A 24090-nucleotide genomic window follows, 5' to 3' on the forward strand; every position below is an offset into this window, starting at 1 on the left:
TCTTTTTTAAACTTATTTCTGATCGGCAGTCATTCCAAATCTCCTTTTACAGTGACACTATAAAGATCACTACTACTCAGAGAAAACTGGTGATGGCAGGTCAACCTCTTCTTGTCCCACCGATGTAACACCTATTCATTTTAACGTCATTTCAAAGGTTACCTCTCCTATAAAGTTAGTTTCTCTCATCTTATCAGTGACTTTTATTTACAGGTTTAACTGTATTTGTATTTATAAGTTACATGTCTTTTTATAAAAAGAATTATTTGTTTGCACATCAATTTATTGAGTATTTTCTTTTATTAGACTTTTCGCTGCTGGTTGATTGAGAAGTAAAGGAACTGGGACGCAAACCTTGGACACATAACTGGGACGCAAACCTTAGACACATAACTGGGACGCAAACCTTGGACACATAACTGGGACACAAACCTTGGACACATAACTGGGACACAATGTTAGGATGTAATAAAACCATTGATTGGCACTGAAAAGTATCAAGATTACAGCTCAATCAGGTACAATAGTCTGATCAAACGTTTGAATCTCTTAGCATTCACATTAAAGGCAGAATATCAGGTTATAATGAACTTTAGCCTCGTTCATTGATATCTCTTCATAAACTTAGACAGATTATGAATTTGTCATCTGTTGTTTCACATCTTCAGCCATAAGTGTCTAGAGAGCTTTGTTCCTGATAATTAGCCAGTACAAAGGTTGCAGATTACAGAAGTCTGCTTTACCTGTTGAAACAAAGACAGAAATATTTGTGTAGATACATTTTACTGGTGTTAAGTATTTTGATAACCCCTGTCCTTCAGATTCACAGGTGATATAATATTGCAAAAAGATATAAGGCCTCCGGATATATTTGAAAATAATTGACTATAATACTTCAAAAGAAATATAAAGGATTGGTCTTGTTAGCATGCAAGATGGCAAGAAACTTACTGGTTCGGTTAGATATAAATACATAGATGCATCACAATTACTATGTATATGACCTACTAAGTAACTTAGACTTGCATAATTAAACAATTTAATGTGCTAAAAGTCTAACATTATTAGTCAATTCCATGTACTAAATGGCTTGCATAATTAGACAATTTAATGTACTAAAAAAAGACTTAACTTATGCATACATGTCTCAACCCTATATGTCCAATTTTTTTTTAGATAGTTTATTTGCACAGCAAAAAAAGATCTAAGATTGAACATGTTGTTTATGATATATTATGTGAATAATTATAAATTGTATAAAGGATTACAACTTTTGTCTGCATGTAAGTAAATCAAAGCTACTCCGATGGTGTTGATCTAGGAATATTATTTTACTGTCTTGTTGGATTACCACTTCATTTTCATATAATTTTCTTCTCCTTCATAACAACGCATTACAAATATTATCTACAGCACAATTTAGGAGTAAGAATAAGATTTTTTTTATTGTTCCAATTAAGGACACTTGATGGGCAGCACAATTTAGGAGTAAGAATAAGATTTTTTTTATTGTTCCAATTAAGGACACTTGATGGGCAGCACAATTTAGGAGTAAGAATAAGATTTTTTTATTGTTCCAATTAAGGGCACTTGATGGGCAGCACAATTTAGGAGTAAGAATAAGATTTTTTTATTGTTCCAATTAAGGGCACTTGATGGGCAGCACAATTTAGGAGTAAGAATAAGATTTTTTTATTGTTCCAATTAAGGGCACTTGATGGGCAGCACAATTTAGCAGTAAGAATAAGATTTTTTTATTGTTCCAATTAAGGACACTTGATGGGCAGCACAATTTAGGAGTAAGAATAAGATTTTTTTATTGTTCCAATTAAGGGCACTTGATGGGCAGCACAATTTAGGAGTAAGAATAAGATTTTTTTATTGTTCCAATTAAGGGCACTTGATGGGCAGCACAATTTAGGAGTAAGAATAAGATTTTTTTATTGTTCCAATTAAGGGCACTTGATGGGCAGCACAATTTAGGAGTAAGAATAAGATTTTTTTATTGTTCCAATTAAGGGCACTTGATGGGCAGCACAATTTAGGAGTAAGAATAAGATTTTTTTATTGTTCCAATTAAGGGCACTTGATGGGCAGCACAATTTAGGAGTAAGAATAAGATTTTTTTATTGTTCCAATTAAGGGCACTTGATGGGCAGCACAATTTAGGAGTAAGAATAAGATTTTTTTATTGTTCCAATTAAGGGCACTTGATCGGCAGCACAATTTAGGAGTAAGAATAAGATTTTTTTATTGTTCCAATTAAGGACACTTGATGGGCAGCACAATTTAGGAGTAAGAATAAGATTTTTTTATTGTTCCAATTAAGGACACTTGATGGGCAGCACAATTTAGGAGTAAGAATAAGATTTTTTTTATTGTTCCAATTAAGGACACTTGATGGGCAGCACAATTTAGGAGTAAGAATTATTATGGTATTGGAAATAAATGGATTTTATGTATTAAGAAAATTTTTGATGAATGTGGCATGTCAAATGTATGGCATTGCCAAGATTATTTTAACAAAAAATGGATAAAATTAAGTATTGAGCAAAAGCTTAAAGACCAATTTCGACAAGAGTGGTGTGCAGATTTACATCAATCTTCAAAAGGTTTATGTTATAGAATTTTCAAGACTGAATTTAAATTTGAAAAGTATTTGTCGACTTTGCCTTTTAATTTTTTATATACTTTGTGTAAATTTAGATGCGGAAATCATCGTTTGCCAGTGGAGACAGGAAGGTGGCAAACTATTCCAAGATCGGAAAGGTCTTGTAATCTCTGTAGCTCTAAAGATATTGGCGATGAATTTCACTACATTATGTCATGCAATTGTTTTAACATAGAAAGAGAAAAATATTTACCACACTATTGTAACAAAAATGCAAACATTATTAAATATAAAAATGTATTCTCATCTGAAAATGTTGTAGAACTAGAAAAATTGTGTAGATTTATACGATATATATCATTGAAAGTCTGTCCTCCTGGTTAGAGGAACTGTAATATTATTATAATGTTATTTATTTTCACACATGCGAAACAAAGATATGTATTATATATGAACTGTTATTATCTCTGTAGCTATGTACTAGTTTATGAGAATAAAATCATTCATTCATTCATTCATTCATTCATTCAGAATAAGATTTTTTTTATTGTTCCAATTAAGGGCACTTGATGGGCAGCACAATTTAGGAGTAAGAATAAGATTTTTTTTTATTGTTCCAATTAAGGACACTTGATGGGCAGCACAATTTAGGAGTAAGAATAAGATTTTTTTTATTGTTCCAATTAAGGACACTTGATGGGCAGCACAATTTAGGAGTAAGAATAAGATTTTTTTTATTGTTCCAATTAAGGGCACTTGATGGGCAGCACAATTTAGGAGTAAGAATAAGATTTTTTTTATTGTTCCAATTAAGGGCACTTGATGGGCAGCACAATTTAGGAGTAAGAATAAGATTTTTTTATTGTTCCAATTAAGGGCACTTGATGGGCAGCACAATTTAGGAGTAAGAATAAGATTTTTTTATTGTTCCAATTAAGGGCACTTGATGGGCAGCACAATTTAGGAGTAAGAATAAGATTTTTTTTATTGTTCCAATTAAGGACACTTGATGGGCAGCACAAATTAGGAGTAAGAATAAGATTTTTTTTATTGTTCCAATTAAGGACACTTGATGGGCAGCACAATTTAGGAGTAAGAATAAGATTTTTTTTATTGTTCCAATTAAGGGCACTTGATGGGCAGCACAATTTAGGAGTAAGAATAAGATTTTTTTATTGTTCCAATTAAGGGCACTTGATGGGCAGCACAATTTAGGAGTAAGAATAAGATTTTTTTATTGTTCCAATTAAGGGCACTTGATGGGCAGCACAATTTAGGAGTAAGAATAAGATTTTTGCACAATTTAGGAGTAAGAATAAGATTTTTTTTAGATTTTTTTATTGTTCCAATTAAGGGCACTTGATGAGCAGCATGACATTTATTCACGCAAAACGCAGTATACTAAAAAAAAAATACATTGAAATGATATATTATTTTTTGAATGAAAGATTTTAACTAAAAAATTATAAACACTATTATGCAGATAACTTGAGTTAAAATAATGTCACCTATTTGAAAATTAAAAAAAAAAATATTTGTGTTTATTCAGTTTCGAATGACAAGGTATTGTTTATTTAATGTGAAGTGTCATACAGCAAAGAAAGCAGCAAAGCTACACAAAGAAGACATGTAAAATAGGCATGTCAAGGCATTTAAACTGCAGATTTTCTCATCAAGATGTTTCATTCTTATTGTTTGTTTATCTGTAAAGACATGACAAAAGTTTAAAATAGGCATGTATAGTATGATAATTGGTCTGTTTGTATTCAGTGTCACTGTCTCACAATCTTTGCTGATTAAACAAACTTTTCACTCTACCCAAATAATTATACCCTGGAAAATGTCAACTGGAAAACATTGTAGAAATAACATTTTCATCACTCTGGTAATGCATATTTTGCATTTTGATTTTGGAATGAACCATTTATCCCTTTCAGTAAAAAGAGATGAACTGTTTTAGTCTAAGGTCTAAGGTTTAGCTTTTGTTGCTCTTATTTTACAGTAACTTGTAACTAAAGTTAAAAACACAAGCAAGCAAATCTTACAATTTGGAAGTCATCATGAATGAGATGAGTTCTCACAAGAACATGTGTAAAATGAGTGAAAACTTTATTGATGAGGCCTACTCATAACTACTGCCATAATGTCGTTTTCAACCATGTCCTGACATAAATTTTCCCAGTTTTCTCATGAGTACTGCTATATATATAAGTATTTTCTATTCTCATGAACACTACCTAAAAATTCTTTTCCAATTTTCTCATGTGATTTGAGCACTACACAGCTACTTTTGCATAGGTACTATTTCTGTACTGGAAATTTACTTTTAATGTTTTGTACAATTTCTTTACTTTAAAATTATTGTAATATTGAAGTACATGTATTTTACATTACTTGATTTGTACCTAAAGTTTTTGTACAGAAATAATACCAACAATATTCATTTTGAAATTAGAACTTTAAGAGATTTGAAATAGACGAACTTGTAAAATGCATCTAAAATGTAACGGTGTAACCAAAAACATGTAGTACTTAGATTTCAAGTACAAATCAAGTACTGTAAAATACAGGTACCTAAATATTACAATAATTTTAAGGTAACACCATAGTACTGAATATTAAAAGTAGATTTCCAGTACTACATATTTTTATGCCCCACCTACGATAGTAGAGGGGCATTATGTTTTCTGGTCTGTGGGTCCGTTTGTTCGTTCGTTCGTCTGTCTGTTTGTCCCGCTTCAGGTTAAAGTTTTTGGTCAAGGTAGTTTTTGATGAAGTTGAAGTCCAATCAACTTGAAACTTAGTACACATGATCCCTATTATATGATCTTTCTAATTTTAATGCCAAATTATAGTTTTTACCCCAATTTTACTGTCCACTGAACATAGAAAATGATAGTACGAGTGGGGATCCGTGTACTTGGGACACATTCTTGTTGGTACAGAAATAGTACCTATGCAAAAGTGTTTTACATTTTTAATGTTATTGGTACATTTGTATTTATAAAAGTTGATGTTGGTTTGATTTCTTAACTCAATAAGCCATTTCTTTGGAAAGGGGTAGGAAAAAGGGGGGGTTGAGGACAATTGCTAGGTAGCTTTTTTAACTTTGGTGGAAAGTTGTCTAATGGTAATCATACCTCATCGCCTAATTTTTATTAGTTGATGTTTTGAAATCTTTGATTACTGAATAAATCTTAACCCTAAGTAAATAGGATACTTCAATGGGATTACCATATACTATTACTCAATAATTAACTGTAAATTCTTGGTTATTAGGTTAACGTATAGAATAATAGTGTCAGATATTAAGCATGTTCACAGGTATCTACTAGATTAGGCTGTTATTACAGAATGGTGTCAAAATCTTTAGCAAGTACCCCATCGAGTAATACATTAACAATGTTGAAATTTAATCCTTTCAATTTTCTTGCTACCATTCAGATTTAAAACATTAAAACGCATTTGTTTGTCATCAAAGCATCACCTTTTCATTAAGAATTCAATAATGGAATTTCAAATAAAGATGACCATTTAATATGGAGATATAATTCATTTACGGTTTAATCGGAGAATGTGTTTGTAATGAAACTCTTAACACCGTGAAATCATCATGAAATTGATAGGTGTGTTAGCTGAGAGGGCATTTCCTCATCAGAGATTATACCATTTGGTTAAAATGAATTGGACAGCTTGACATAGACTGACTAGTCCCGAATGTGGTCTTCTACTATTTCATGGTGTTTTCATTTAGAAAATAAATATTATGTTATAGTAGGAATGCAAATCAATGAAAATGTGAGGTCTCTTTTCACATATAACGTAGTCTTCAAGTTACAACTGAAATTGAAGTTTAAGTTATACTTATTGACTTTATTTCATTGTAAGATTTTTTATGGTTTGTGCTGTTTTATTATTGATCTTTGATTGATTTCAGTGTTCTTAAAATAAAGAGTACTGTAAACAATTGCTGGTTGGTGTACTTATTGTAATAGATGTAACATCAATGAAGCATAGCTCCTGTCATTTTTTTTTTATAAATAATTTTTGTATTACTTTAACCTTAATTAAATTCACTTTTTTTGCTTTTACTATACATATCAAAAAATCTAACTGTTGCAATATTAAACTTATTAAAGGGTCTGTCAGTAAAAAGGTACTGAAGATAATAAACAAAAAATTGATAAAGATTTTTTTCTTTACTTATGTTTAAATATATGAATAAAAAAAAGCATTTAGAAATTCTTTTTTTTTGCTGCCCCATTGATCTATGTTGTTTTGTACCATATATTGGATAAAGCTATTATAAAAATTCCATTTATGAATAGTTATAGTAGATGTAGGTGTTTATTCCTCGGTCACTGTTTGGTTGACCTAACCTACTATAAAAATGTCATTTATAGTATTATTTTAGTATATGGGCTATCATTCATTTAATACCTCTTATGCATTTATTTATCTTCAATATACTATTGGTCAGTTTTGTTGGTCATATTTGTTTGTATAATATTATAATATTAAGGCTTTAATTCTCTTTCAGCAAAAGAAATCGCAAGAAATACAATAAACTGTGGACTGTTCCATAAGTCCATAAATAAAACAGACGTTTTGACAATGATATTTTTTTAAAGATCAAATCTAACTTTCAGAAATTTTAATGTGTTTAACCTTTCCTTAAGAATGACAAATGTTCATACATGACCTTGGTTCTGAAGATCATTTGCTGGATAATTTTAGAATCAAAGTACAGTTTTGATGTTTCTTTGCTTCAGCTCATATAACAAAACAGTTAATAATTTATACAGGTATAAAGCTAAGGAAATATGAAACTTATAAATAATTAATATCCAGAGGATGTTGATAATACCTTTTCCTTTTTAATATTAAAATTAATGTTTTAAAAATTTCTTTGTTTTCCTTAATAAGGTTTCATCAATGGGAATTCCAGATAAAAAATAAAAATTATGTTAAAAAAAGATAGAAAACGGATTCATCTATGTTTTTACAAAGTACTATCAATTTCTTAAAGGTTGACATATTGAGAGTGTCTATTAGGTTATGTTTTTGTGGTCAGACTGCCAGTCACAACAATATTAATAATTCAATTCAATTCAGTTATTCATATTACAACAGTTTTTGTGACATACAGTATGAGAAAAAATGAATAAAAGGCTTTGTTTACAATATACAAATTAACTCATCATATAAACTCCTGCTCACAATGACAAGACACTTTATACTTGGAATGAGTTTTGACAAAAAATAACAAGTCTATTAAGAACTTTATTGTTTTGTCAATTAGTTACAGCAGAATGTTCCATAAGATAACATTTATAACAAGAACCTGCTTGAAACAACAAGACTTGCATTACTTTAATTTCTTTTTATTATTTAAAGCAACACTCTTGTAACATGAACATGCAAAATGATATGTAAAAATATGCAAATATGTGGATAAAGATAACATGTTGAAAAGATGAATATCATCGAATGCTTTTGTTAAAACATGTATAAGTTCTAGTTTGATCAACTGAAATAACTGTATAAATTCAAAAAAAGAATCTGAAAATTCTCACACTGTGGTCGAACCGCTATCAATGGAACTCTGCTATTAAGGTCTAGACCACAGAGATAATGTATGGATGGACAAAAATCATATAATTTATTTCACAGCTGTAATTTTCATTTTAGAAAAAGATTTGCATAAACTGTTATTGGATCTTTGGGACAATCATTGGTCATTTCTTTGGAATTGTCACGTAAATATTTATACACAAAGAGCAATGTTCATCCAGTTGATCCTACCCTCTGGGCCACTGGAAACAATCGTCCGGCAGTAAAAAGAAGGAAATACTTAAGACTTGTTTCACAATGACTACACTTGACTGATGTTTTGAGTGGGAATACAACACCCTTTACAAATTTGGCTATTGAGAAAGTTTGAATGAAAATTAATTTAACTACTCAATGGGATGGTCTATAGGACAAAATCAGCGTTGTCCTAATAGATTCTTAGTAAATCTGAGTGTCATTCCAGAATAATAACCCTAGTTATGAACCGACAGAAACATATCCAGCCAATTTTAATGGCCAACATCACAATACTTATTATATTTACCCACATACTTCAATTTGAATCTGTCAGATGTCTTAATTGTTCTTTCCAAACTCATTTGTTACTTAATTTAGTTATAGCAGTCTGAAAAGTGGCTTACTTGAAGCCCGCTTTGAATAAATTGGATATTCATAATAATTTTTACAACTGAAAAAAATTTTCAAGAATAAACAAACTTATTTTACAATTTTGTTGAATTATAAAACTGCTGAATCATCAAGTCTTTAAGGAAACCAGACAAGAAAGTGTTTGATCAAGTTATTGTTGACTGAGATTTATAAAAACACTTGTCTAGATTTATAAAATTCATGTGAACTGTGATATTACAAATTTTAGAAACACGTAGATGACAATACTATGGCATTTCCTGATTTTAACATTCTGTAAATTTGATAAATCTTCATTCTTACTGATTATTATAATCTCATAAGATTGAGACTGTCAGTGGTTCTCTCTGGGAACTCTGGTTTCCTCCCTTCAATCAAAACTGGCTGTAATAATAAAGCCAAGAGTGTTGAAAGTGGTGTTAAACACCAACCAGCAATCAATCTGTTTAGTGGTGTTAAACACCAACCAGCAATCAATCTATTTAGTGGTGTTAAACACCAACCAGCAATCAATCTATTTAGTGGTGTTAAACACCAACCATCAATCAATCTATTTAGTGGTGTTAAACACCAACCATCAATCAATCTATTTAGTCTGTTCAAGTTCTCTACTCAATGCTTGTCCTTGTATAGAAAGTTAATCTCATCAAACAAACAACAATTACCATAATCAGAGGACTTGAGACACTTTATGTGGACACTTGTAGTAAGTGACCAGTAGCAAATAATTGACCACTTGTTATTTGTTGCGTAATTTATTAATAAGGCTCCTTTAAGGAATAATTTCCAAATTTTCTTTTATATTGTTTTTTTTGCATCTAGAAATGTTTTAGTACCTCAGAACATATGATATATTTTCTCTGAATATAAGTTAGATGTAGCAAAATAATATTACCTTCTATACTGTGGTATTTGTTTTAGGTACAGGTGAACTACTGAGATTTGATAAATTGCTATATGTACATGTAGTATTAGATTTATGACTGAATTTATAATGTTGCAAAAAGAAATGCTGCCCTTTTTCCACTAATAATTACATCTTTGAAAAATTTATTTAATATGAATAAATTGAGAAATAGATTATAGGTCAAAAAGATAGCAACCCAACAAAAAGTAAAACATCTAATGCATTATCATTATGACCTTCATTTTAGTCCTTTTTTCTTACTTTTACAATTAGAATGATTGTCCTGATGTTAAAGATTATACTTGTAGGAAGGAGTTGGTCTTTGAGTGATAAGTTATACTTTTTATAATAGCATCACAACTCCTGATTAGTTAGCAGATATTTTGTTGATACAATGTAAGAATGATAGATTTAATTAGATGTCATTACATAATTTGACGTCTTTTGGTTATTTTAGCTATTGGGTTGCTATCCCATCTCATAATCCATGCCTCCTTTTATTGATATTAATTATGTTGTATAAAATAAAAAGTTCACAATTTATCCTTGATTACAAGGAAATTAACAATTGAGTTGCTTAACCATATATAATGTCCTTCCGATTTGTACTTGCTTTTACGTCACAAATCTTGACAAGGTAATAGATAAAGCACTTATAGCTGACCACCGATGTTTCCTGTTGGAATGTTATTGACAATACATTGTTTATTGTTTATTTAATTGTCTTTTTCACGTTTTAACCACTTTATAAGTACATATGTTATCAATAGATATAATTGAAATACACATTGAAAAATAGTTAAAAATTAAAGAAAAAACACTAAATGACCACATAGAGTCTATGTCATTTGAATGTTTGTCTCATTGGCAATAATACCACATCTCTTTAATTTATGTCATAGCTTCACGTTGAAGGAAGCCATCAGACAGCCACAAATTATGATGATTTTGGATCTTACTACTCAAATGGAAGGACTTGGCTGCAGTATGCACCTCTTCATCCCTCTCAAATCCCTTTTTTATAATCCTAGATCTATCCTTGCCATAAATTAGTCCTGTAATATCAATATCTGTAATGATTTGACAGACTACTTCACATAGCTGAAAATCTTAAAATAGACTGCCTGTAAAGTCAATGTCCTTGTCTATAAATGCAATAATTTGGAAACGTAATATCATTATTGACTGATTTTAATTCACTGAATACCATATTGAAAGCATAAAATTTCTTCCTTACTTAAAATGTTCTTAAATATGCTTTTAATATTTATTTATAAACCTTAAATGGTATATGACATCTGTCTTTATAACACTTACCTATAATAAGATTGATGTTAATGTTTTTAAAAAAGAAATTTCTTATGATGTTTTTGTGGATATTTTTGTTTGATGTTAAATTATTTTATAATTATAGATGTCAGGAAGTCAAAAGTGTGGTTTACTTTCCAATGAACAAGTCACATATAACAGAGATTTGGCGGTTATTGACAAATATCAACATATAAATGACTGTTTTATAGACTTAACAAATGATCACAAATTGAGTAAGTTTTATATTATAATGTTTTTACTACTTTATGCTCAACTTGGCAGAAATCTTAAGTAGGAAGCATTTAAGATTTTAGATCATGACAGATAGTCAATGAATTTTTATGATACATTTTGATAATTACAAATTGGTTTTTAACCATTTTGTCACTACGAGACTTTTTATCGCAGAGACAGTGAAACCGATCTGAATTTATCCCATTTTGGGACACAAACTGAATACAATAGAGCTCTATTAATAGAAGGAGACCAGTGCTTGATTGAATTGATCGAAATGTATTTTTGTATGTCCTGACTCCTGATACAAGAGTTCTTACCTCAAGATAAAATATATTTCACATTTCATTTTTTATTTTTTGTAAATTTATCTTTAATGAGCAAAACCTGTACTCTTATATAAGCTAAACAGAGCATTGGAATTAAATTTGAGAAAAAAATGACTTATAAAACAGTCCAGTTTGCAAAAACACTTGAGTAGTGGAAAAAAGTGTGAACAAAAGCCTAAAAGCATACAGTACATCTTGCACTTTTATTTTTAACCAATACCCATCTGTAAATAGACAAGGAAAAAACAGTAAAGATATGCACAATGATAAAGTGCAGATTACTTCTGTAAGTTGATTGTTAGCTATTGCGTCATACTGTGAACATATGCATCAGTTATGTCATAGTGAAGTTTAACATTTTAGGTATGATCTGTTATTGCCATTGTTTCTGTGACAAAGATATCTAATTAAATTGTCAACACAGTAGACACATCTTCCTATGAATATATTGTCCTTTCATTGTATCTTCATCCTTTTGTTGGTGTTCTTTCCTTTTTTGATAGTTGTTGTTATCGATAATTTCATTTTGATATCAACCTCATTTGACTGGCGGAAGAAATTGATTCAAACTTGATTTATATATTAATTTTGTTTTACTAAAATATTACCATGATAATAATATATCACAAAATACTCAATAAAGGTTTTCACAATTTCCTGCATTATTGAAACTTAAATGGGCTGTATTATGAGTTCTGAAGGAAACTATATTTGGTTTGAATCAATTTTTTGGTTGAAAACTTAAAACCCTGCCACTTCATAAAGTCTGAATATGCATTGTTTTTGTGCTATAAAATTTGATATACTATCTATAAATTATTTTCTTTTATCAAAACAAGGAAAAGGTGAATGTTCTAAGATGCCAGTACAACAGTACCAGATTTACTTGAGTGACTTATGACTGTTGCATTTGTATGCAGGAAATGCAGAGAGATGCCAGAAAGCATGGCTATAGAAAGGTAAAAAGCAAGTAACTAGTTATTACATACAACAAAGTTCACATCAAGTCCATCGCAATATGTTATTCTGTCAAACAAAGCTAAGAACTGAAAGTGACAGTTATGTTGACTTTGACAGAAGGTAAAATTTCATGTGTGGTGAATACAACAAAGATTTGGGATTGAGTCAGTATTGTGATTGTATCGATCATTTGATACAGTAAAACGCTACTGTTATATCAGACAAAATACCGATGTTACGCCATGATAAGTCACAATACTGTTGACGGGAAAGGTTGCAAAGGATGACCCCTCAACAGATCATCCTTAAAACCTACCACGAATACTTCTAGAAACGTTTTCAATAATTATCCATACAATAGATCATATCCAATGCATGTTATTTTAGATGCTTATGATTATAATCTTTTTTTAAACATATAATTTGGTAACAATGGAGTAGATGCTATAAGAAAACAATTTGTTTGTGTTCATACATAGATATTGTTGCATGTCAACAACAATTTTAAGGTTCTTGACGTTGATATAGTCCATTAAATGTTTGAAGTTACATGCATCAAATGAAAGGTAATTAAACGGAAGATCTTTTGTATATCTATTGTTTCTATATAAAAAAATAACCTTTTTTGAGGATAAAATTCAGGTGTTAATGAATTTTGGTCTAATTAACTTAAAAAGGCAAAAGCAATTAAAACCTTGAAACACAAACAAAAATTTGAAACTGTTTTTATCTACTTTACATTATCTCTTGCATATACAATGGACTATCTCATCTGGTAGTTTGAATACTTATATCACGAATTTGATGGAGAAAAAATATACAATTACATGATGAATATATATAGTATGGTACAAAATGTATTAAACAATTGAATAACATAAATTTTCAAAATCGTTAAAGGGATTCTTTAAAACCTATTTACAGCAGCAACTAACTTCTTGTATAGTTTTTGAAGGGGACTTTGAATTTTTTTTTATCATCATCTTGCAGTTGAAGGTAAACGGTCAGCCCTTTTTCTTTACATTGATATGAATATATAGGTTAAGTATAGTATCCTCCTCTATCATTTTCTAAGTCTTCATACAAAATAATCGCTCAAAATTTTTAAAAAGAAAGTTGATTCAGATGTAAGATAATTCAATGAATCTTCACTGAATTGAAAAATAGTTGGTTTTGACTAAATTTTGTCATTCATGGTTTTCGTTTTTTTCCCCCAGATCATAAGGCTGAATGAATTGTATATCACGCTACTGTTAGTCTGAATGAACGAGGTAGATGTTGATGATATAGGGCGATAGCGGTCTTCATTGACTTTGACTATCAGACCAGATCAGATGGATATCGACATTCATCTGATTCTAAGAGTAGTTCATCCTTCAGGTCACTGTGTCACTCAGTATGTTTAAATAAAATTCTTTTCATTTTAATAATTCCAAACAATGCATTTACTTCTGCATAATGCACTTGAATGATATATAATTGAAGGATAGGTATTCTTTATGCAGCAAGATTCTCTACACTGTTTTGACAACCCCCAAAAAAATGCTTGCAGTAAAATTGAAAACCAGTTTTAAAAGATTATAAAATTTACCAATACAGACTTTTCTATTTCTTTTACTTTACTTTTTTGTTTATTTTTGCTTTAATATAGAATATATAATATATTTTGGTTACTATGTGCATCTAAAACTGTCAAAACTGTTCAGTATTTCTATCCATCTGCTAAAGCTGCATTGTGTATGATACTTGACCTTAAGCAGAAATGTTTTCTTAAATGGACATTACTGGTTCATAGTTGAAACATAAAAATCCCCAAAAATACATCATGAAATGATTTTATGCTCATATTTGATGATGTATTACAAATGTCATATTTATGGTTAATTTAGAATGAACTAGTAAATATCCTTAAACTTGTGTCAAATACACCAATTGAATAGATTTTAAAAGCGTTTGATGTTTTAAGTATATGATAGATTGCAAATGTCAAATATTATTCTACTTTAATGGTCAATGAATTGTCTTCACATAGAATAGGTGCAAAATATCAAAGAAAAGGGTTAATCAACTAGAAATGAATTTGTTATACTCTTTAGTTAACATTGTCAAGTATAGAAGCTTTAAGAAATAAGCACAGTAAGTGCATTTTAAGAGGGTTTGGTAAAAAGCAGTAAGGAGGAAAATTTAATATGCTTATTAGTCTGCATGGATAAATTCATTCATTTAGTTTCATTATTAAAGAGTTTGACCAAAAATATTTGTTTCCCCTTGCTAATTTATCATATCATAATGTAGTAATTAACTTAAACTTGATCTCTAGTAGAGGGTAATGGTCCACCTTTCATTGATACCTGAAGATGCTCATGGCCTGCCATACCTGCATATGCAGAAATTTTAACACTCAGAAAAATGGAAGCCTATATGCTGTTAAAAAAACAATTCTTGAACGGGGGTCATTGCCTCTCCTTATTTCAGACGATGAAAGTTATGATACTTTGAAGGAAGATAAGGGCCTTACCTTTCTTCACATTGTAGGACTTTTGATACTCAGAAAGAATGATGTACCACTTTAAGAGTTCAGTGTTTATTTAGGTCAGAATTTTATTTTTTATCTGACTTATATTTTTCTTTTTCATATTTTTACAAAACTTAATAGTCATGTGGAGATTGTTGGAATAAATTTTTAAATTGTACATTAATATTATCTAATGACCAGGCGCTTTACATTATATTACATGAGGTAAACACCCATTTTTGGAAAAATCAAGAAACTTCAACAACAAATTTCACTCTATTTAATGGTTAATTTTTAAATGTAAAAAGTCAATACAGTGGGTTGCACAGTAAGAGTCGGAAGTTTATAAAAAAGTTTCTATGTGATGAGAATATGTAATTTTGAATCTTGTTGAGATAAACATAATGAATCAGGTTAATGTACAAATCTTTTTATATCAGTCAGGCTTACTGGTGAATGAAAGTAGATTAAGACTTCAATGAAACCATTACCATACAATACAAGTTTACCAAATAAAAAAACAACAACAACAAAAAACATCTACTATTTGCTGAACAACTTCAGTGAGTTTGTACCTCTTAATACTTTATAATATTTATTTGTGAATATGTATTCTCTATATTTTTCTTAGATATGAACCTTATACCTATGTTTAAAGAAAGACGGGGAAACTCATTGCTCATTGCTGAAGGCCATACATTAACATATAGTTGTTAACTAATACATTATTTGATCTGTGGTGGATAGTTGTCTCATATCACATCTTCTTATTTTGGAGGTTTCAGTCATGTGCTGTCAGAGCAGTCTTGACATTCATCTTTTATTCTCAGTATTGTCCCCATTATAGGACTCTTAATAGTTAAAATATATTTGCAAATCTTATGTGTTGTTTTATTTTTGTTTTCTAAGATTTCAGTAAAGTTTTTTTTCTTTACTGTTGCTTGGTATCAATGGTCTTAATTCTTTATCCTGAAAGCACTTTACAACACTTATTTTGTCAGTGTAATAAAATGTCAAAATGATTATGAAAAGATCACCGCTTGCTTTTGGTCTATGTTTAGTTTGAAAGGACTTAATCTGTAGTATATACTATAATGACATGTACACCACATCTTCTTTTATTCACATATATTATTAAACTATTTGTATACTGTTCATTTTCTGTCAGCAAACTGGGTATCATAGGGAACAAAGTAGACAAACAGTAACCATGATTTAAATAATGATGTCAATATATTTATGTTTACTATGACTTGTCGTCTCGTAGGAGGACTCACATTGATTCTCATTCATAATAAGATTGTTCACTCATCTGTTTAGTCCGTAACACTTTATATGTAAATTTGAAGGGACTACTTTTAAGTTAACCAATCAAATTGAAGGGGTAAGGTTTGTATAACGGGTATCAGCTACCTATACAAGAAATTTGATAGCGTTGATCTTAACAGTGATTTATCGATGCTTAACAGTTAATTTTGACAAAATTCTTTAACTTGACCTTTGAGGTGCATCGAAAAATCTGAATATGACCTAGACAAAGTTTAAACACCTATGGTTTGTGGTTAATAAATAAGTGTGCAAGACTATAAAATTTAAATTTTGATGACATTTTTTTTGTATCATTGTAAAGTGAATAGATTTGTTGAATCATATTTACATGGGTTCGATAATATAACACAGTATTTAATTCATCTTTTAAATATCATGGTAATTTTTATTTTATTTAAATCTTTAAATTTTAAGTTGAAGAAGTACATTTGATCCATTAAGTTAAGGACATACTTTCCACAAAAATCTTGTGAAACATTACCATAGAAATATGAAAATAGGGATGGTTAATTTTAAAACTGATATACATTGAGTTGTGATAAAACCTAGAAGTTTCTTATTACGGGTACTTGTTATATTTGTGTACAGATATGGGACCATTTGACTGAAGTTTTATATAGCTTTTTAACATACTTTTGTATAGAGTTTTCAACATCTTATGTATACAGATATTGAACTGGTTGTGTTGAATGTTCTTAAGTTTTCAAGCTTCTTTGTGTACGGATATTGAGCTGTTCAGCTGAACTTTTCATTTAGCTTTTCAACCTCTTTATATTGTACAGATGCATGCTGTATATCTTTCTGTGGAACTTTAACTTGGTCCTTTTTTTGTAACATATGTTCAGACTGTATACCCTTTACTGGATTGCACATAACTCTATTTAGTCAGACACTCAAGAGCTACTATATATCGATCATTATGGCAAGGTATCATATTGTCAGATAGTGGTTGAATTTACTTTGGTCAATGTCCTTTTGTTTTAAATTCTTATTTTCACAATTTTTATTTCAAGAATTTTCAAGGTTTGATTTTCTTCATAGGATGGAATTATTTGGACAACAATCCAACATCATTATTGAGAAACAAGAATTGATAGTAAGATGAAAATCATGTATCACCACTTCAGTACTTTTCTACATTTTTCATATATGTAAAATCATATGATTATGACTTACGTTTTGAAACCAGTTTTAATCCTCTTTCTTTAAAAAAAAAATGCATTATGTATACTACTAGATATATTATGAAATATCGGTGAGTTTTGTTTTGTATCAGCTACTTTATAAAGAATTCTAATATTAATTCCTTCTTTTCCTTTCAGCATTGAGTCCTTTTTGTAAAGCATGGTATCAAGCTAATTCAGAAAAGGTAACCCTAAATGTTGTGTAAAAATAATGCTTTTCCATTGTCTTATTGTGATTAATTTCCTGTCTTATATAAATCTCTCAACTGCTCAACAAATAAATATTATTTGGAAAACATAATTATATCTTTATAAAAGACATGAATCTATTAAAAACTATTTGGTACGTTTATAGTGCTTGTATATTTGTATAACATATTCTATCAATGATAAGTGAAGGACGTCCCCATACAATAATGAAATGATTTTAGAAATGATAAAAGCAGGTAATAGCTTAGAAGTTGTCAAGTTACATAATTTTCATGCTTCAAGATAATTATCTTTTTATATCATGGTATTTAAGTTCATTTTTATTGGCAATTTTAAGTTTTCTACCGAAAGAATATATTTAAAAATGTATAGTTCAAATATGACTGAAAGGAGTTGTGGGGTGTCTGACTATTGAGACATCACATCAACAAAGGATTTTTGTCTTTTTTGTCTTTTCTTAGTGCATTTGTAATTACATAATATAATTTATATAACCCAAGTCCATCTCAGATTTACTTATTTTTCTTTATTTTTTTATTATATACCTCTATTGTAATTTTGTTAAAACACTGAAGAAGTCTTCTTTCATCTAAGATTTCCAGGAAATCGTGACAAACAGTACTTAGTACAAGTAGTGATTTACTATGTGATGTAATTTGAAGCTTCAGAATCATTATCTTTTCCGGTCTTATAATTTAAGTTCCCAGTATCAGAGATAAAAGTACTTTCCTTGCAACCAAACTATGTTTTCCTTGCAACCAAACTATTTTAAGTTAAGTGATATTTATGTATTTTTTGGAGGAAAAACTTGTTTGTGCTTAAGTGGTTTATTGCTGTCCATTTTGAATGTTTCAATATATCTATGGTCACACCATTTTATTTTCTCTCTTGATAAATTTAAACATGATTGCACAAATTCGTGTATCAATATTTGCTATAATTAAGCTAATATTTGTATAAAATCTGTGATATAGAGTAAACATCCTGCTTAAAAACTTTGTGAAATAGGACATCTTCATTGTCAGTTTCACAGTTATCTTAAGCGTAGTCCAGGTCAAAATGTTGATTGCTGGTACAGACTGTCTTTTTTTTCTCAACGGAGACTTACTTTTGCCAAAAATTTAAAACTTTCAAAATATCACAATAGCTTTTTGAATTTGTAATTTAACCAATAATATGAGTATTTAGGTCTGAAATTTTAATAGAATTTTAAAAAAGCATGCTTATATTTTCTATATTAAGTTTGAATGCCATCCATATTTCAGGTTTATTTCAAGATAAATGTGGTTCCCAATTATTTATAATCATATTGTATTTTACAATAATATAATTTTTTCATGCTACCTTTAGTTAAAAAAATTTGAAAGGAAAGAGCATTTTGTCCATAACTTGTCTGTATTGACAGTGATCAGGTATTGCCCAAAACACAAAATTTTGTTTCAACAGTTGTCATGATTATTTAGCTGATGAATGAAGACCCGCCAAATTTGTATCTTTCAAAATGAAATATTCTAACTTCTTTCATTTTAAAACCTAAATGATAACTTATCTGCCTAAGATAAGCAAGATTTAAAATGCCTTTTAAATATATACATTTTAGATTTTTAAGTTTGAATAAGAGAACTATATCTGCATGTGTGAGTCACTTTATCCTTAAGTTTTGGACAAAAGAAAAGTTCACACATCATTCTCAAGTATGTCATATCATTGTCCAGTCAAATCGCCTCAATTGTTTGCTATTTCCTAATGTGAAAAATAAACAAATGGAGATTAAAGGTAAATCAGTAAGATTATGACAAATACCTTGTCAAAAGATTAGATAAATATAACCAGTTAGATGTATTATTAGATAGAGAAACTCTTTTTTAGAGATCGGATGTCTTTCTTCCAGTCTACATTTTGTTACATTGTTACACAGCTATTAAGTTATTAACTGAAATCTCTTTGAAAAAGCAATTTTTCTGTGTTTACCATTGTTTTATATATTTTTCTGTTGATCTTTATGTTGAAATGATGCATGCAATGGGAATCATATCATATTAATTTAAAGAAAATTTGTGGTAAACTGGTATCTCTGATAATACGACAGCAATTCAATGACAAAAATACCAAAAATTCATCACATTTTATAATGTGTAAAATGCTAGTCTTAATATCTCCTTTAATTGGCAGCCTCAAATATATATGAATGAAAGCAGTTTACATGCATGGTTTATGTCAATGATGCAACAACCCAACAGTAAAAGTAACCAAAAGACATTTTCTCCTCTTTATGCAGTGTCACAAGTTGAATGTCTGTTTCATCAATAAAGAATGGCCATCGTTCACAATACATATTTGTAACACAAAGATCTTTATGATAAATAATCAAAGATAGTAAAATTCTTACACAAGTTATTTGAATTTTATCTTTATTTTTAAGATTTACTTTCCCATAAAATCACCTTATCTGGGATTTATTTCTGATCTTTTCTATCCCCAAGTTTTTTTAGTACACCTTTGAATGCTTCTTAAGGTATTTAGTTGTTGGCTAGAAAGATTATTATACATCAGTTAGATTTATGGTCCTTCAACAAGTTAGTAAATATAAGCTTTACTGTAAGCAAACATATTTAGAGGTAATTGATTTTGCCTAAAGTAATGACCTTTGAACCCATTATGATTCATTTTAGCTCATTACTGTTTTGTAAAATTTAAAATTTTCAGAAAATCTTGGGGTTTTCCAGTATTGATCAGTTTGTAGAAATCTATCTCAGTAGTAGAAAGACAACAAGCCTTACTATATCTAAGATAAATGTTTTAAAGTACAGCTAGATTACTGTAAATTATTTAAACTTTTAAACCCTTCTATACTATACACATGGAAAAAAGATATTGCAACACCAAATTGAAATTGAAATAAAAAAAAAACACTTTTTATTTTTTTGTGATATAATTTGGTAAAATAGAACAACTTAAACATTATTTAAGTATCACCTGAGCTTAATCAATAAATATCGAATCGATAAGTTTTTATCTGCGCATGCAGCTACTGTACCCGTAAACAGCAAAACAGATGTTTTCATCCTCATTGTTTTCAACACATTAAATAACCAAGTTTTTAAAGTTATGTGATTGACACCTTGTAATGGGTCCTCGACAACTCTAAACTGCAGCAAGATTGCATATTATCAGCATGAGAGAAGCAGGGATGTCGCTGTAACAACTGCACGTATTGTTGGTCATCACCATTCCACTATAAGTCGTTTTGAGTTAAAAAATAAGGCACTAAACGATGTTCAAGAACTTCCGAGATAAAGAAGACCCCCTATACCATTTGCTAGGGAAAATCAAGCATAATGAAGGTTGGTCAGAAGGAAACCCATTGCATACAATACAATCCTAAAAAGAGAGTGGTGGGCATACAGGAGCTTTTTAACAAGAACTATTCGTGATCGACTCATCGCTACTGGTTATCGTGCGATAAGACCATTTCAGAGACCTTTGCTTACAAACAGACACACAGTTTTCCGTATCCAATGTAGTGCAGAGCTCGCTAAAGTTGAAAATTTGCATCGTGGAGGAAGATCCATTGTTCCAAAGGAACTCGGTTCATCTTCCTTGGACGGATCGTAGCCCGGATTTGAACCATATCGAGCATATATGGAACACTATTGGGCGGAACGTGCACGAAAGGACACCCCAGTTCAAACAAATCATGAAATAAACAATGCTCTTCATCAGAAATAGTTGCTGCTACCTTAGCAACAAATTAGTCGATTTTTGGCAGGAATCAGAAGACGTTTAGATGCGGTTATCCGTTTGAACGGAGGCTGCGCACAAAGTACTAATTCTTTGGCGTATAACGATCAACTATGATGTGAACAGTCATCTGAAGATTAATTTTGGAATGTCTGACATTGTAAGGTTCAACTACAGTAAAAGTTGTAATATGCATTTTTTTGTACAAAAAACACTTCATTTTGTTATTAAAATTGTGGTTATATCAATCATTTTTTTTCAAACATTTTTTGTTCGTTTCAATGCAAATGTTATCATAAACTATGTTTCAATAATATAATACAAATATTTTATTATATTCCATTCAAAAAAAGAGGCTGATTTTTCAAATTTTTAAAAATCAAGGTGTTGCAATACTTTTTTCCATGTGTATAGATAAGGCACCAACCATTCATTTTTTGTATGGGGCATGGGTTATAAGAAAAATAAATTGTTTAATTCTAAATTTCTAGACAAAAAATATATTTTGTTTTAGAGGGGAAGTGAAAAATAAAATATGGGACAAGACTAAATATTTTGTTTTTATCATTAACCCTTTCCCTTTCTTGTTTCAGTGGATTACAACATTTCATAATGTGTTATAAAAATAAAAAGAAGTTTAGGAAATGTTTTATTTTCTTATAATTTTTTATTACAGATGACAAATACACTGCACAACTAAACATCTTAAAACAGTACAACATAATAATATATCAAAGAATGCTCACAGTTACGTTAAAAGAAACTTTTTATTTAAACTATTTATCTTTAAAGTCATATCAAAATATCAGCTGCTTTACTTCAGAGTAGATTTCATACAGCAAGTTATAAACATTGCAGGAAACAAACTGGTGCAGCCAAAGTAAAGCAATAGGTTCACAAAGATTTATAATGACCCTGTAAATTAGATTAGGAATTCCAGTTCTTTTTATACATAGAAATGATATCAATCTGTACAAAATTAATTTTTCAATATAGTTTTGAGCTTTGATGCCCTGAAGATATGTTTCTTCATTTTTCATTACCATAAATGGATTTCAATTTTTTTTTCAAAATTTCAGAGGCAAATACATGTTTAATTGCCTTTACTATTTTGGTCAGCTTCTGCCTGTATATGAGAGTAAAAACATTTGAATCATGTCTGAGATTTTCTGATTGCCTGGATATTAAGCTTACAGGTAGACTTAATTTTCTTTCTGCTTTATTGTTTGTTTTCTGCTTTTCTTGTTTGTTTGTTTTATATTTAAGCATCATTGATCTATATCCCACAACTTGTTTTGGTATTTTTTCAAACATTTACTGATATAAATGTCAATGCACAATTAAAGATTTATGTAGATGGCATCATGCTACTGGACCAGAATAAGATATATATGAGGGGAACAATACAGGCTCATTGGTACTTCTTCTGGACTTCTGGTCTATGCCACTTGTGAGCCCATTTTTAAAATGGAAATAAACATCTTATTATTCTTCTTTTGAAACGAGACATTAAAATAAAAATGTACCCTTTTTACTTTGTCAGTAATTTTCAAATCATTAAATTAAAACAATTCAATTTGAAATTCAATCATGCTAACACGTATATATAACGAAATGTGATCTTGACAGGTTTCAGTAAAAGCTCTAATTGTTCTTATATAACAAAGAAGTTTTATTTTAATTTTTTGTTTGTAAACAAATGAAATGCTATACTGGTTTATTTTGACTGGATTAGTGCAGATTTATGTAAAGCATAGAATTTTACTTCATGCCATGTTCTTGTTTGTCTTTCCCCTTGCTTTCAGTCCACAGGTTGCTTTTCTTTTCCCATTTTCCTCTTCTCAGTATCAGGTCCCCTTGACTATCCTTTATTAAAGTGTTCATAGGGAGTTTTGAAGTTAGTTTCCTATTAGAAGCAACTTTTTTTGCATCTTAGAACACCTTACTGTTAAGGATCTTAAATGCTAGCCTAACATACGGCCAGCATTAGCATGTAACATAGAAATTTCTTTATGCAAGTTGATAATATAAAGTCATAAAATATAATGTATAATTTGTTTTTAATTACTTTATGAATGCAGGTTAATTACCTATATAAAAATAAGAATATGTGGTTTGATTGCCAATTAGACATCTCCACCAGAGACATAAAAATAAGCAATTTTAGGTCTCTGTAATAGCCTTCAACTTGGTTATATGAGTCTTCTGTTTCATAAAATATGATATGAAGGTATATAAGCAGGTGTAATCAGGTATATTTCCTTTCAGGAAGAATGAAAGCAACATGCTACATTTATAACAACTCACTTCATCCTTTGTATTGTTTTTTAATTTCATTTTTCGTTATAAAAATATCATTTTTTCCAAGCAATATATTCAATGTCCACTTTAACAATTAAATTACAGGATTGTAGCGAAATAAAATTTGAATAAAGTTGGAACATTTTACAATGAAAATGATATCTAACTTTTAATATTTACTACAAATTTATGCAGCCTTTGAACTTAATTTGCTTTAGGTCAATAGTGCTAGTGGA

The sequence above is a fragment of the Mytilus edulis genome, chromosome 1, assembly GCF_963676685.1.
Source record: "Mytilus edulis chromosome 1, xbMytEdul2.2, whole genome shotgun sequence".
Taxonomy (NCBI): Eukaryota; Metazoa; Mollusca; class Bivalvia; order Mytilida; family Mytilidae; genus Mytilus; species Mytilus edulis.